The following is a 14,116-nucleotide window of genomic DNA, read 5'->3' on the forward strand; positions in this document are numbered from 1 at the left end:
CTCCACCCTCTCATTTGACCACCAGAAAAGACAGACAGTCAAATCCTCATTCCTTCACTTCCGTAACATTGCAAAAGTCAGGTCCTTCCTCTCCCATCCTGCTGCTGAAACCCTCATACATGCATTAATCTCCGCCCGTCTTGACTATTGCAACTTACTACTCACCATCATCAACTCATGCTCCCTCAATAAGCTTCAGATGTTTCAAACCTGCAGCCTGACTCACCAAAACTAAGTCTTGGCAGCACATCACCTCTGTCCTCCGTGAACTCCACTGGCTCCCTGTCTTCCAACGCATTGATTACAAGGTCCTCCTTCTGACCTACAAAGCCCTTCACCGCCTTGCCCTACCTGACATCTGACCTTCTCCCCTACCACATAACATACACTACCGTTCAAAAGTTTTGGGTCACTTAGAAATGTCCTTATTTTTGAAAGAAAAGCTTTTTTTTCTCCAATAAAATAAGATCAAATTGATCAGAAATACAGTGCCTTGCGAAAGTATTCGGCCCCCTTGAACTTTGCGACCTTTTGCCACATTTCAGGCTTCAAACATAAAGATATAAAACTGTATTTTTTTGTGAAGAATCAACAACAAGTGGGACACAATCATGAAGTGGAACGACATTTATTGGATATTTCAAACTTTTTTAACAAATCAAAACGGAAAAATTGGGCGTGCAAAATTATTCAGCCCCCTTAAGTTAATACTTTGTAGCGCCACCTTTTGCTGCGATTACAGCTGTAAGTCGCTTGGGGTATGTCTCTATCAGTTTTGCACATCGAGAGACTGAAATTTTTTCCCATTCCTCCTTGCAAAACAGCTCGAGCTCAGTGAGGTTGGATGGAGAGTGTGGTACAGTAAAGCACCTTACTAACACTGGAATTCCACTGTGGTACAGTACAGTACCTTACTAACACTGGCATTCCACTGTAGTACAGTACAGTACCTTACTAACACTGGCATTCCACTGTGGTACAGTACAGTATCTTACTAACACTGGCATTCCACTGTGGTACAGTACAGTTCCTTACTAACACTGGCATTCCACTGTGGTACAGTACCTTACTAACACTGGCATTCCACTCTGGTACAGTACCATACTAACACTGGCATTCCACTGTGGTACAGTACAGTACCTTACTAACACTGGCATTCCACTGTGGTACAGCACCTTACTAACACTGGCATTCCACTCTGGTACAGTACCTTACTAACACTGGCATTCCACTGTGGTACAGCACCTTACTAACACTGGCATTCCACTCTGGTACAGTACCTTACTAACACTGGCATTCCACTGTGGTACAGTACCATACTAACACTGGCATTCCACTGTGGTACTGTATAGTACCTTACTAACACTGGCATTCCACTGTGGTACAGTACCTTACTAACACTGGCATTCCACTGTGGTACAGAACCTTACTAACACTGGCATTCCACTGTGGTACAGAACCTTACTAACACTGGCATTCCACTGTGGTACAGTAAAGTACCTTACTATCATTGGCATTCCACTGTAGTACAGTACCTTACTAACACTGGCATTCCACTGTGGTACTGTACAGTACCTTACTAACACTGGCATTCCACTGTGGTACAGTACAGTACCTTACTAACACTGGCATTCCACTGTGGTACAGTACCTTACTAACACTGGCATTCCACTGTGGTACTGTACAGTACACAGGGTTTATTGACTAGAGACAATTTTTTCATTTTGTGTTCTTAACCATTGTTGTGAGACCGGCAGATCTTTGCCTAGAACGTTTGTGTACAGTAGGGGTAAAATTGTCCCCAGGTGCCAGGAACTAATCATCTGAAGGAAATAGAAAACCACTGCTCCTTTAATTGAAGGTCTTGGTCAGGCTCGTGATCTAACAGATCTCTCTCTCTTTTCCCTGCAGTGTGGAAGGTGAGGAGGCTCGTGATCTAACAGATCTCTCTCTCTTTTCCTTGCAGTGTGGAAGGTGAGGAGGCTTGTGATCTAACAGATCTCTCTCTCTTCTCCCTGCAGTGTGGAAGGTGAGGAGGCTTGTGATCTAACAGATCTCTCTCTCTCTTCTCCCTGCAGTGTGGAAGGTGAGGAGGCTTGTGATCTAACAGATCTCTCTCTTCTCCCTGCAGTGTGAAAGGTGAGGAGGCTTGTGATCTAACAGATCTCTCTCTCTTTTCCTTGCAGTGTGGAAGGTGAGGAGGCTTGTGATCTAACAGATCTCTCTCTCTTTTCCTTGCAGTGTGGAAGGTGAGGAGGCTTGTGATCTAACAGATCTCTCTCTCTTCTCCCTGCAGTGTGGAAGGTGAGGAGGCTTGCGCCTACGAGGTGGGCGGGTCTTTAGACCAATACAGTCGAGGCATCCCTCTAACCCACAGTGTAGACGGTACCGGGCAGGACCGCTTCGACGGTGGTCATCTCTTCAGCCACGTGGTGTTACCAGGGCAACCACGGTCACGACAACCCAAGCTGCAGCACAACCAGTCCATCCTCAGGAAGCAGGCCGAGGAGGACTCAATCAAATGCTCCCGATCCCTGTCTGAGAGCTATGAGCTGTCAGCCGACCTACAGGACAAAAAGGTAGGGAACACATGGTACGGTATAGCACACATAGGACCAGTAGAGGGAGAGAGCAGTGCTAGTTAACTAGATAGTTACTCCCTACCCACTGACTCTAGCTCAGGGAGAGGAAGTGCTAGTTAACAAGATACTTACTCCCTACCCACTGACTCTAGCTCAGGGAGAGAGTTACTCCCTACCCACTGACTCTAGCTCAGGGAGAGGCTGTGCTAGTTAACTAGATAGTTACTCCTTCCCACTGACTCTAGCTCATGGAGAGGCAGTGCTAGTTAACAAGATACTTACTCCCTACCCACTGACTCTAGCTCAGGGAGAGAGTTACTCCCTACCCACTGACTCTAGCTCAGGGAGAGGCTGTGCTAGTTAACTAGATAGTTACTCCCTACCCACTGACTCTAGCTCAGGGAGAGGCTGTGCTAGTTAACTAGATAGTTACTCCCTGCCCACTGACTCTAGCTCAGGGAGAGGCTGTGCTAGTTAACTAGATAGTTTACTCCCTACCCACTGACTCTAGCTCAGGGAGAGGCAGTGCTAGTTAACTAGATAGTTACTCCCTACCCACTGACTCTAGCTCAGGGAGAGGCAGTGCTAGTTAACTAGATAGTTACTCCCTACCCACTGACTCTAGCTCAGGGAGAGGCAGTGCTAGTTAACTACATAGTTACTCCCTACCCACTGACTCTAGCTCAGGGAGAGGCAGTGCTAGTTAACAAGATACTTACTCCCTACCCACTGACTCTAGCTCAGGGAGAGAGTTACTCCCTACCCACTGACTCTAGCTCAGGGAGAGGCTGTGCTAGTTAACTAGATAGTTACTCCCTACCCACTGACTCTAGCTCAGGGAGAGAGTTACTCCCTACCCACTGACTCTAGCTCAGGGAGAGGCAGTGCTAGTTAACTATATAGTTACTCCCTACCCACTGACTCTCGCTCAGGGAGAGAGTTACTCCCTACCCACTGACTCTAGCTCAGGGAAGAGGCAGTGCTAGTTAACTAGATAGTTACTCCCTACCCACTGACTCTAGCTCAGGGAGAGGCAGTGCTAGTCAACTAGATAGTTACTCCCCTGCCCACTGACTCTAGCTCAGGGAGAGGCTGTGCTAGTTAACTAGATAGTTACTCCCTACCCACTGACTCTAGCTCAGGGAGAGGCAGTGCTAGTTAACTAGATAGTTACTCCCCTACCCACTGACTCTAGCTCAGGGAGAGGCAGTGCTAGTTAACTAGATAGTTACTCCCTACCCACTGACTCTAGCTCAGGGAGAGGCAGTGCTAGTTAACTACATAGTTACTCCCTACCCACTGACTCTAGCTCAGGGAGAGGCAAGTGCTAGTTAACAAGATACTTACTCCCTACCCACTGACTCTAGCTCAGGGAGAGAGTTACTCCCTACCCACTGACTCTAGCTCAGGGAGAGGCTGTGCTAGTTAACTAGATAGTTACTCCCCTACCCACTGACTCTAGCTCAGGGAGAGAGTTACTCCCTACCCACTGACTCTAGCTCAGGGAGAGGCAGTGCTAGTTAACTATATAGTTACTCCCTACCCACTGACTCTCGCTCAGGGAGAGAGTTACTCCCTACCCACTGACTCTAGCTCAGGGAGAGGCAAGTGCTAGTTAACTAGAATAGTTACTCCCTACCCACTGACTCTAGCTCAGGGAGAGAGTTACTCCCTACCCACTGACTCTAGCTCAGGGAGAGGCAGTGCTAGTTAACTAGATAGTTACTCCCTACCCACTGACTCTAGCTCAGGGAGAGGCTGTGCTAGTTAACTCGATAGTTACTCCCTACCCACTGACTCTCGCGTCAGGGGAGAGAGTTACTCCCTACCCACTGACTCTAGCTCAGGGAGAGGCAGTGCTAGTTAACTAGATAGTTTACTCCCTACCCACTGACTCTAGCTCAGGGAGAGGCTGTGCTAGTTAACTAGATAGTTACTCCCTACCCAACTGACTCTAGCTCAGGGAGAGGCTGTGCTAGTTAACTATATAGTTACTCACTACCCACTGACTCTAGCTCAGGAGAGGCAGTGCTAGTTAACTAGATAGTTACTCCCTACCCACTGACTCTCGCTCAGGGAGAGGCTGTGCTAGTTAACTAGATAGTTACTCACTTACCCACTGACTCTTGCGCAGGGAGAGGCAGTGCTAGTTAACTAGATAGAGTCAGTGGGTAGGGTGTAACTTCCCAGGGCCACACCACTCAGACTCTGGAGTTCAACTAGTTTCCATGACGACCAAGAAAAGGAGGTAATGTCAGATGGGTTGTACCTAGGCCTGTAGAGGTCATGAAATTTGGTCAGCCGGTGATTGTCAATCCGTTAATTAACATAAACACATTCAGCAACTCCTGGCTTCCACACACAACGTACAAGCCACTGATGCATCTACATTTGAGAAAGTCTAATAAATCCATGTAATATATTCTACCTACACCATCACAATAAATCCATGTAATATAGTCTACCTACACCATCACAATAAATCCATGTAATATAGTCTACCTACACCATCACAATAAATCCATGTAATATAGTCTGTCTAAACCATCACAATAAATCCATATAATATAGTCTACACCATCACAATAAATCCATGTATTATAGTCTACCTACACCATCACAATTAATCCATGTAATATAGTCTACCTACACCATCACAATTAATCCATGTAATATAGTCTACCTACACCATCACAATAAATCCATGTAATATAGTCTACCTACACCATCACAATAAATCCATGTAATATAGTCCACACCATCACAAATAAATCCATGTAATATAGTCTACATCATCACAATAAATCCATGTAATATTGTCTACACCATCACAATAAATCCATGTAATAGTCTACACCATCACATAAATCCATGTATATAGTCTACCTACACATCACAATAAATCCATATAATATAGTCTACACCATCACAATAAATCCATGTAATATAGTCTACCTACACCATCACAATAAATCCATATAATATAGTCTACACCATCACAATAAATCCATGTAATATAGTCTACCTACAAATCACAATAAATCCATGTAATATAGTCTACACCATCACAATAAATCCATGTATATAGTCTACACCATCACAATAAATCCATGTTAATAGTCTACACCATCACAATAAATCCATGTAATATAGTCTACCTACACCATCACAATAAATCCATGTAATAGTCTACCTACACCATCACAATAAATCCATGTAATATAGTCTACCTACACCATCACAATAAATCCATGTAATATAGTCTACATCATCACAATAAATCAATGTAATATAGTCTACATCATCACAATAAATCCATGTAATATAGTCTACACCATCACAATAAATCCATGTAATATAGTCTACTTACACATCACAATAAATCCATATAATATAGTCTACCTACACCATCACAATAAATCCATGTAATATAGTCTACCTACACCATCACAATAAATCCATGATATATTCCACACCATCACAATAAATCCATGTAATATAGTCTACCTACACCATCACAATAAATCCATGTAATATAGTCTACCTACACCATCACAATAAATCCATGTAATATAGTCTACACCACACATCACAATAAATCCATGTAATATAGTCTACACATCACAATAAATCCATGTAATATAGTCTACCTACACCATCACACTAAATCCATGTAATATAGTCTACCTACACCATCACAATGAATCCATGTAATATAGTCTACACCATCACAATAAATCCATGTAATAAGTCTACCTACACCGTCACAATAAATCCATGTAATATAGTCTACCACACCGTCACAATACATCCATGTAATATAGTCTACCTACACCATCACAATTAATCCATGTAATATAGTCCACCTACACCATCACAATTAATCCATGTAATATAGTCTACACCATCACAATAAATCCATGTAATATAGTCTACACCATCACAATGAATCCATGTAATATAGTCTACCTACACCGTCACAATAAATCCATGTAATATAGTCTACCTACACCGTCACAATAAATCCATGTAATATAGTCTACCTACACCGTCACAATAAATACATGTAATATAGTCTACCTACACCGTCACAATAAATCCATGTAATATAGTCTACACATCACAATAAATCCAGTAATATAGTCTACACATCACAATAAATCCATGTAATATAGTCTACACCATCACAATACATCCATGTAATATAGTCTACACATCACAATAAATCCATGTAATATATTCTACCTACACCATCACAATAAATCCATGTAATATAGTCTACCTACACCATCACAATAAATCCATGTAATATAGTCTACCTACACCATCACAATAATCCATGTAATATAGTCTGTCTAAACCATCACAATAAATCCATATAATATAGTCTACACCATCACAATAAATCATGTATTATAGTCTACCTACACCATCACAATTAATCCATGTAATATAGTCTACCTACACCATCACAATTAATCCATGTAATATAGTCTACCTACACCATCCACAATAAATCCATGTAATATAGTCTACCTACACCATCACAATAAATCCATGTAATATAGTCCACCACCATCACAATAAATCCATGTAATATAGTCTACATCATCACAATAAATCCATGTAAATTGTCTACACATCACAATAAATCCATGTAATATAGTCTACACCATCACAATAAATCCATGTAATATGTAGTCTACACCATCACAATAAATCCATGTAATATTGTCTACACCATCACAATAAATCCATGAATATAGTCTACACCATCACAATAAATCCATGTAATATAGTCTACCTACACATCACAATAAATCCATATAATATAGTCTACACCATCACAATAAATCCATGTAATATATTCTACCTACACCATCACAATAAATCCATGTAATATAGTCTACCTACACCATCACAATAAATCCATGTAAATAGTCTACCTACACCATCACAATAAATCCATGTAATATAGTCCACACCATCACAATAAATCCATGTAATATAGTCTACATCATCACAATAAATCCATGTAATATTGTCTACACCATCACAATAAATCCATGTAATATAGTCTACACCATCACAATAAATCCATGTAATATAGTCTACCTACACATGACAATAAATCCATATAATATAGTCTACACCATCACAATAAATCCATGTAATATAGTCTACCTACACATCACAATAAATCCATGTAATATAGTCTACACCATCACAATAAATCATGTAATATAGTCTACACCATCACAATAAATCCATGTAATATAGTCTACACCATCACAATAAATCCATGTAATATAGTCTACCTACACCATCACAATAAATCCATGTAATAGTCTACCTACACCATCACAATAAATCCATGTAATATAGTCTACCTACACCATCACAATAAATCCATGTATATAGTCTACATCATCACAATAAATCCATGTAATATAGTCTACATCATCACAATAAATCCATGTAATATAGTCTACACCATCACAATAAATCCATGTAATATAGTCTACTTACACATCACAATAAATCCATATAATATAGTCTACCTACACCATCACAAAAATCCATGTAATATAGTCTACCTACACCATCACAATAAATCCATGTATATATTCCACACCATCACAATAAATCCATGTAATATAGTCTACCACACCATCACAATAAATCCATGTAATATAGTCTACACATCACAATAAATCCATGTAATATAGTCTACCTACACCATCACAATAAATCCATGTAATATAGTCTACCTACACCATCACAATGAATCCATGTAATATAGTCTACACCATCACAATAAATCCATGTAATATAGTCTACCTACACCGTCACAATAAATCCATGTAATATAGTCTACCTACAACCGTCACAATACATCCATGTAATATAGTCTACCTACACCATCACAATTAATCCATGTAATATAGTCCACCTACACCATCACAATTAATCATGTAATATAGTCTACACCATCACAATAAATCCATGTAATATAGTCTACACATCACAATGAATCCATGTAATATAGTCTACCTACACCGTCACAATAAATCCATGTAATAGTCTCCTACACCGTCACAATAAATCCATGTAATATGTCTACCTACACCGTCACAGAAATCCATGTAATATAGTCTACCTACACCGTCACAATACATCCATGTAATATAGTCTACCTACACCGTCACAATAAATACATGTATGATAGTCTACCTACACCGTCACAATAAATCCATGTAATATAGTCTACACATCACAATAAATCCATGTAATAAGTCTACACATCACAATAAATCCATGTAATATAGTCTACACCATCACAATACATCCATGTAATATAGTCTACACCATCACAATAAATCCATGTAATATATTTACCTACACCATCACAATAAATCCATGTAATATAGTCTACCTACACCATCACAATAAATCCATGTAATATAGTCTACCTACACCATCACATAAATCCATGTAATATAGTCTGTCAAACCATACAATAAATCCATATAATATAGTCTACACCATCACAAATAAATCCATGTATTATAGTCTACCTACACCATCACAATGAATCCATATAATATAGTCTACACCATCACAATAAATCCATGTATTATAGTCTACCTACACCCATCACAATTAATCCATGAATATAGTCTACCTACACCATCCACAATTAATCCATGTAATATAGTCTACCTACACCATCACAATAAATCCCTGTAATATAGTCTACCTAACCATCACAATAAATCCATGTAATATAGTCCACACCAATCACAATAAATCCATGTAATATAGTCTACATCATCACAATAAATCCATGTAATATTGTCTACACCATCACAATAAATCCATGTAATATAGTCTACACCATCACAATAAATCCATGTAATAGTCTACCTACACATCACAATAAATCACATATAATATAGTCTACACCATCACAATAAATCCATGTAATATAGTTACCTACACCATCACAATAAATCCATAAATATAGTCTACACCATCACAATAAATCCCTGTACTATAGTCTACCTACAACATCACAATAAATCCATGTAATATAGTCTACACCATCACAATAAATCCATGTAATATAGTCTACACCATCACAATAAATCCATGTAATATAGTCTACCTACACATCACAATAAATCCATATAATATAGTCTACACCATCACAATAAATCCATGTAATATAGTCTACCTACACCATCACAATAAATCCAAAATATAGTCTACACCATCACAATAAACCATGTAATATAGTCTACCTACACCATCAAATTAATCCATGTAATATAGTCTACACCATCACAATAAATCCATGTAATATAGTCTACACCATCACAATAAATCCATGTAATATAGTCTACCTCACCATCACAATAAATCCATTGTAATAGTCTACCTACACCATCACAATAAATCCATGTAATATAGTCTACCTACCATCACAATAAATCCATGTATATAGTCTACATCATCACAATAAATCCATGTAATATAGTCTACACCATCACAATAAATCCATGTAATATAGTCTACACCATCACAATAAATCCATGTAATATATCTACACCATCACAATAAATCCATGTAATATAGTCTACCTACACCATCACAATAAATCCATGTATATAGTCTACACGATCACAATCAATCCATAGTATAGTCTACACGATCACAATAAATCCATATAATATAGTCTACACCATCACAATAAATCCATGTATATAGTCTACCTACACCATCACAATGAATCCATGTAATATAGTCTACACCATCACAATAAATCCATGTATATAGTCTACCTACACCATCACAATAAATCCATGTAATATAGTCTACCTACACAGTCACAATAATCCATGTAATATAGTCTACCTACACCATCACAATTAATCATGTAATATGTCCACCTACACCATCACAATTATCCATGTAATATTCTACACCATCACAATAAATCCATGTAATATAGTCTACACCATCACAATGAATCCATTTAATATAGTCTACCTACACCATCACAATAAATCCATGTAATATAGTCTACCTACACCGTCACAATAAATCCATGTAATATAGTCTACCTACACCGTCACAAAAATCCATGTATATAGTCTACTACACCGTCACAATAATCCATGTAATATAGTCTACACCATCACAATACATCCATGTAATATAGTCTACCTACACATCACAATAAACCATGTAATATAGTCTACCTACACCATCACAATAAATCCATGTAATATAGTCTGTTACACCTCACAATAAATCCATATAATATAGTCTACACCATCACAATAAATCCATGTAATATAGTCTACCTACACCATCACAATAATCCATGTAATATAGTCTACCTACACCATCACAATTAATCCATGTAATATAGTCTACACCATCACAATAAATCCATGTAATATAGTCTACCTACACCATCACAATAAATCCATGTAATATAGTCCACACCATCACAATAAAACCATGTAATATAGTCTACATCATCACAATAAATCCATGTAATATTGTCTACACCATCACAATAAATCCATGTAATATAGTCTACACATCACAATAAATCCATGTAATATAGTTACCTACACATCACAATAAATCAATATAATATAGTCTACACCATCACAATAAATCCATGTAATAGTCTACCTACCACCATCACAATAAATCCATATAATATAGTCTACACCAGCACAATAAATCCATGTAATATAGTCTACCTACAACATCACCATAAATCCATGTAATATAGTCTACACCATCACAATAAATCCATGTAATTAGTCTACACCATCCCAATAAAATCCATGTAATATAGTCTACCTACACAATCACAATAAATCCATATAATATAGTCTACACCATCACAATAAATCCATGTAATATAGTCTACCTACACCATCACAATAAATCCATATAATATGTCTACACCATCACAATAAATCCATGTCAATATAGTCTACCTACACCATCACAATAATCCATGTAATATAGTCTACACCATCACAATAAATCCATGTAATATAGTCTACACCATTACAAATAAATCCATGTAATATAGTCTACCTACACCATCACAATAAATCCATGTAATAGTCTACCTACACCATCACAATAAATCCATGTAATATAGTCTACCTACACCATCACAATAAATCCATGTAATATAGTCTACATCATCACAATAAATCCATGTAATATAGTCTACACCATCACAATAAATCCATGTAATATAGTATACACCATCACAATAAATCCATGTAATATAGTCTACACCATCACAATAAATCCATGTAATATAGTCTACCTACACCATCACAATAAATCTATATAATATAGTCTACACGATCACAATAAATCCATGTATAGTATAGTCTACACGATCACAAAAATCCATGTATTATAGTCTACACCATCACAATAAATCCAGGTAATATAGTCTACACCATCATCAATAATCCATGTAATATAGTCTACACCATCACAATAAATCCATGTAATATAGTCTACCTACACCATCACAATAAATTCATATAATATAGTCTACACGATCACAATAAATCCATATAGTATAGTCTACACGATCACAATAAATCCATATAATATAGTCTACACCATCACAATAAATCCATGTATTATAGTCTACCTACACCATCACAATTAATCCATGTAATATAGTCTACCTACACCATCACAATTAATCCATGTAATATAGTCTACACCATCACAATAAATCCATGTAATATAGTCTACCTACACCATCACAATAAATCCATGTAATATAGTCTACCTACACCATCACAATAAATCCATGTAATATAGTCTACCTACACCATCACAATAAATCCATGTAATATAGTCTACATCATCACAATAAATCCATGTAATATTGTCTACACCATCACAATAAATCCATGTAATATAGTCTACACCATCACAATAAATCCATGTAATATAGTCTACCTACACATCACAATAAATCCATATAATATAGTCTACACCATCACAATAAATCCATGTAATATAGTCTACCTACACCATCACAATAAATCCATATAATATAGTCTACACCATCACAATAAATCCATGTAATATAGTCTACCTACAACATCACATAAATCCATGTAATATAGTCTACACCATCAAATTAATCCATGTAATATAGTCTACCTACACCATCACAATTAATCCATGTAATATAGTCTACCTACACCATCACAATTAATCCATGTAATATAGTCTACCTACACCATCACAATTATCCATGTAATATAGTCCACCTACACCATCACAATTAATCCATGTAATATAGTCCCTACACATCACAATAATCCATGTAATATAGTCTACACCATCACAATGAATCCATGTAATATAGTCTACACCATCACAATGAAATCCATGTAATATAGTCTACCTACACCGTCACAATAAATCATGTAATATAGTCTACCTACACCGTCACAATACATCCATGTAATATAGCTGTACCTACACCGTCACAATACATCCATGTAATATAGTCTACCTACACCGTCACAATAAATCCATGTAATATAGTCTACCTACACCGTCACAATAAATACATGTAATATCTAGTCTACACCATCACAATAAATCCATGTAATATAGTCTACACATCACAATAAATCCATGTAATATAGTCTACACCATCACAATACATCCATGTAATATAGTCTAACATCACAATAAATCCATGTAATATAATCTACCTACACCATCACAATAAATCCATGTAATATAGTCTACCTACACCATCACAATAAATCCATGTAATATAGTCTACCTACACCATCACAATAAATCCATGTAATATAGTCTACACCATCACAATGAATCCATGTAATATAGTCTACCTACACCGTCACAATAAATCCATGTAATATAGTCTACCTACACCGTCACAATAAATCCATGTAATATAGTCTACCTACACCGTCACAATACATCCATGTAATATAGTCTACCTACACCGTCACAATACATCCATGTAATATAGTCTACCTACACCGTCACAATAAATCCATGTAATATAGTCTACCTACACCATCACATAAATCCATGTAATATAGTCTACCTACACCATCACAATAAATCCATGTAATATAGTCTACCTACACCATCACAATAAATCCATGTAATAGTCTGTTCTACACCATCACAATAAATCCATATAATATAGTCTACACCATCACAATAAATCCATGTATTATAGTCTACCTACACCATCACAATAAATCCATATAATATAGTCTACACCATCACAATAAATCCATGTAATATAGTCTACACCATCACAATAAATCCATGTAATATAGTCTACCTACACCGTCACAATAAATCCATGTAATATAGTCTACCTACACCGTCACAATACATCCATGTAATATAGTCTACCTACACCGTCACAATACATCCATGTAATATAGTCTACCTACACCATCACAATAAAT

At 37.2% G+C, this 14,116-nt stretch overlaps 1 protein-coding gene across 1 annotated transcript in view; it reads left to right on the forward strand.

Annotated features, from left to right (window-relative positions):
- The first annotated feature begins 2,302 nt into the window (after positions 1 to 2,302).
- Positions 2,303 to 14,116, forward strand: part of LOC109878774 (IQ motif and SEC7 domain-containing protein 1-like) — a 172,761-nt gene continuing 160,947 nt past the window's right edge. Inside the window, exon 1 of the mRNA XM_031825880.1 lies at positions 2,303 to 2,579. The gene's annotated coding sequence lies outside the window, so the exon portion shown is untranslated. The remainder of the gene's footprint in view (positions 2,580 to 14,116) is intronic.

Source organism: Oncorhynchus kisutch, linkage group LG5 (genome assembly GCF_002021735.2).
Source record: "Oncorhynchus kisutch isolate 150728-3 linkage group LG5, Okis_V2, whole genome shotgun sequence".
Taxonomy (NCBI): Eukaryota; Metazoa; Chordata; class Actinopteri; order Salmoniformes; family Salmonidae; genus Oncorhynchus; species Oncorhynchus kisutch.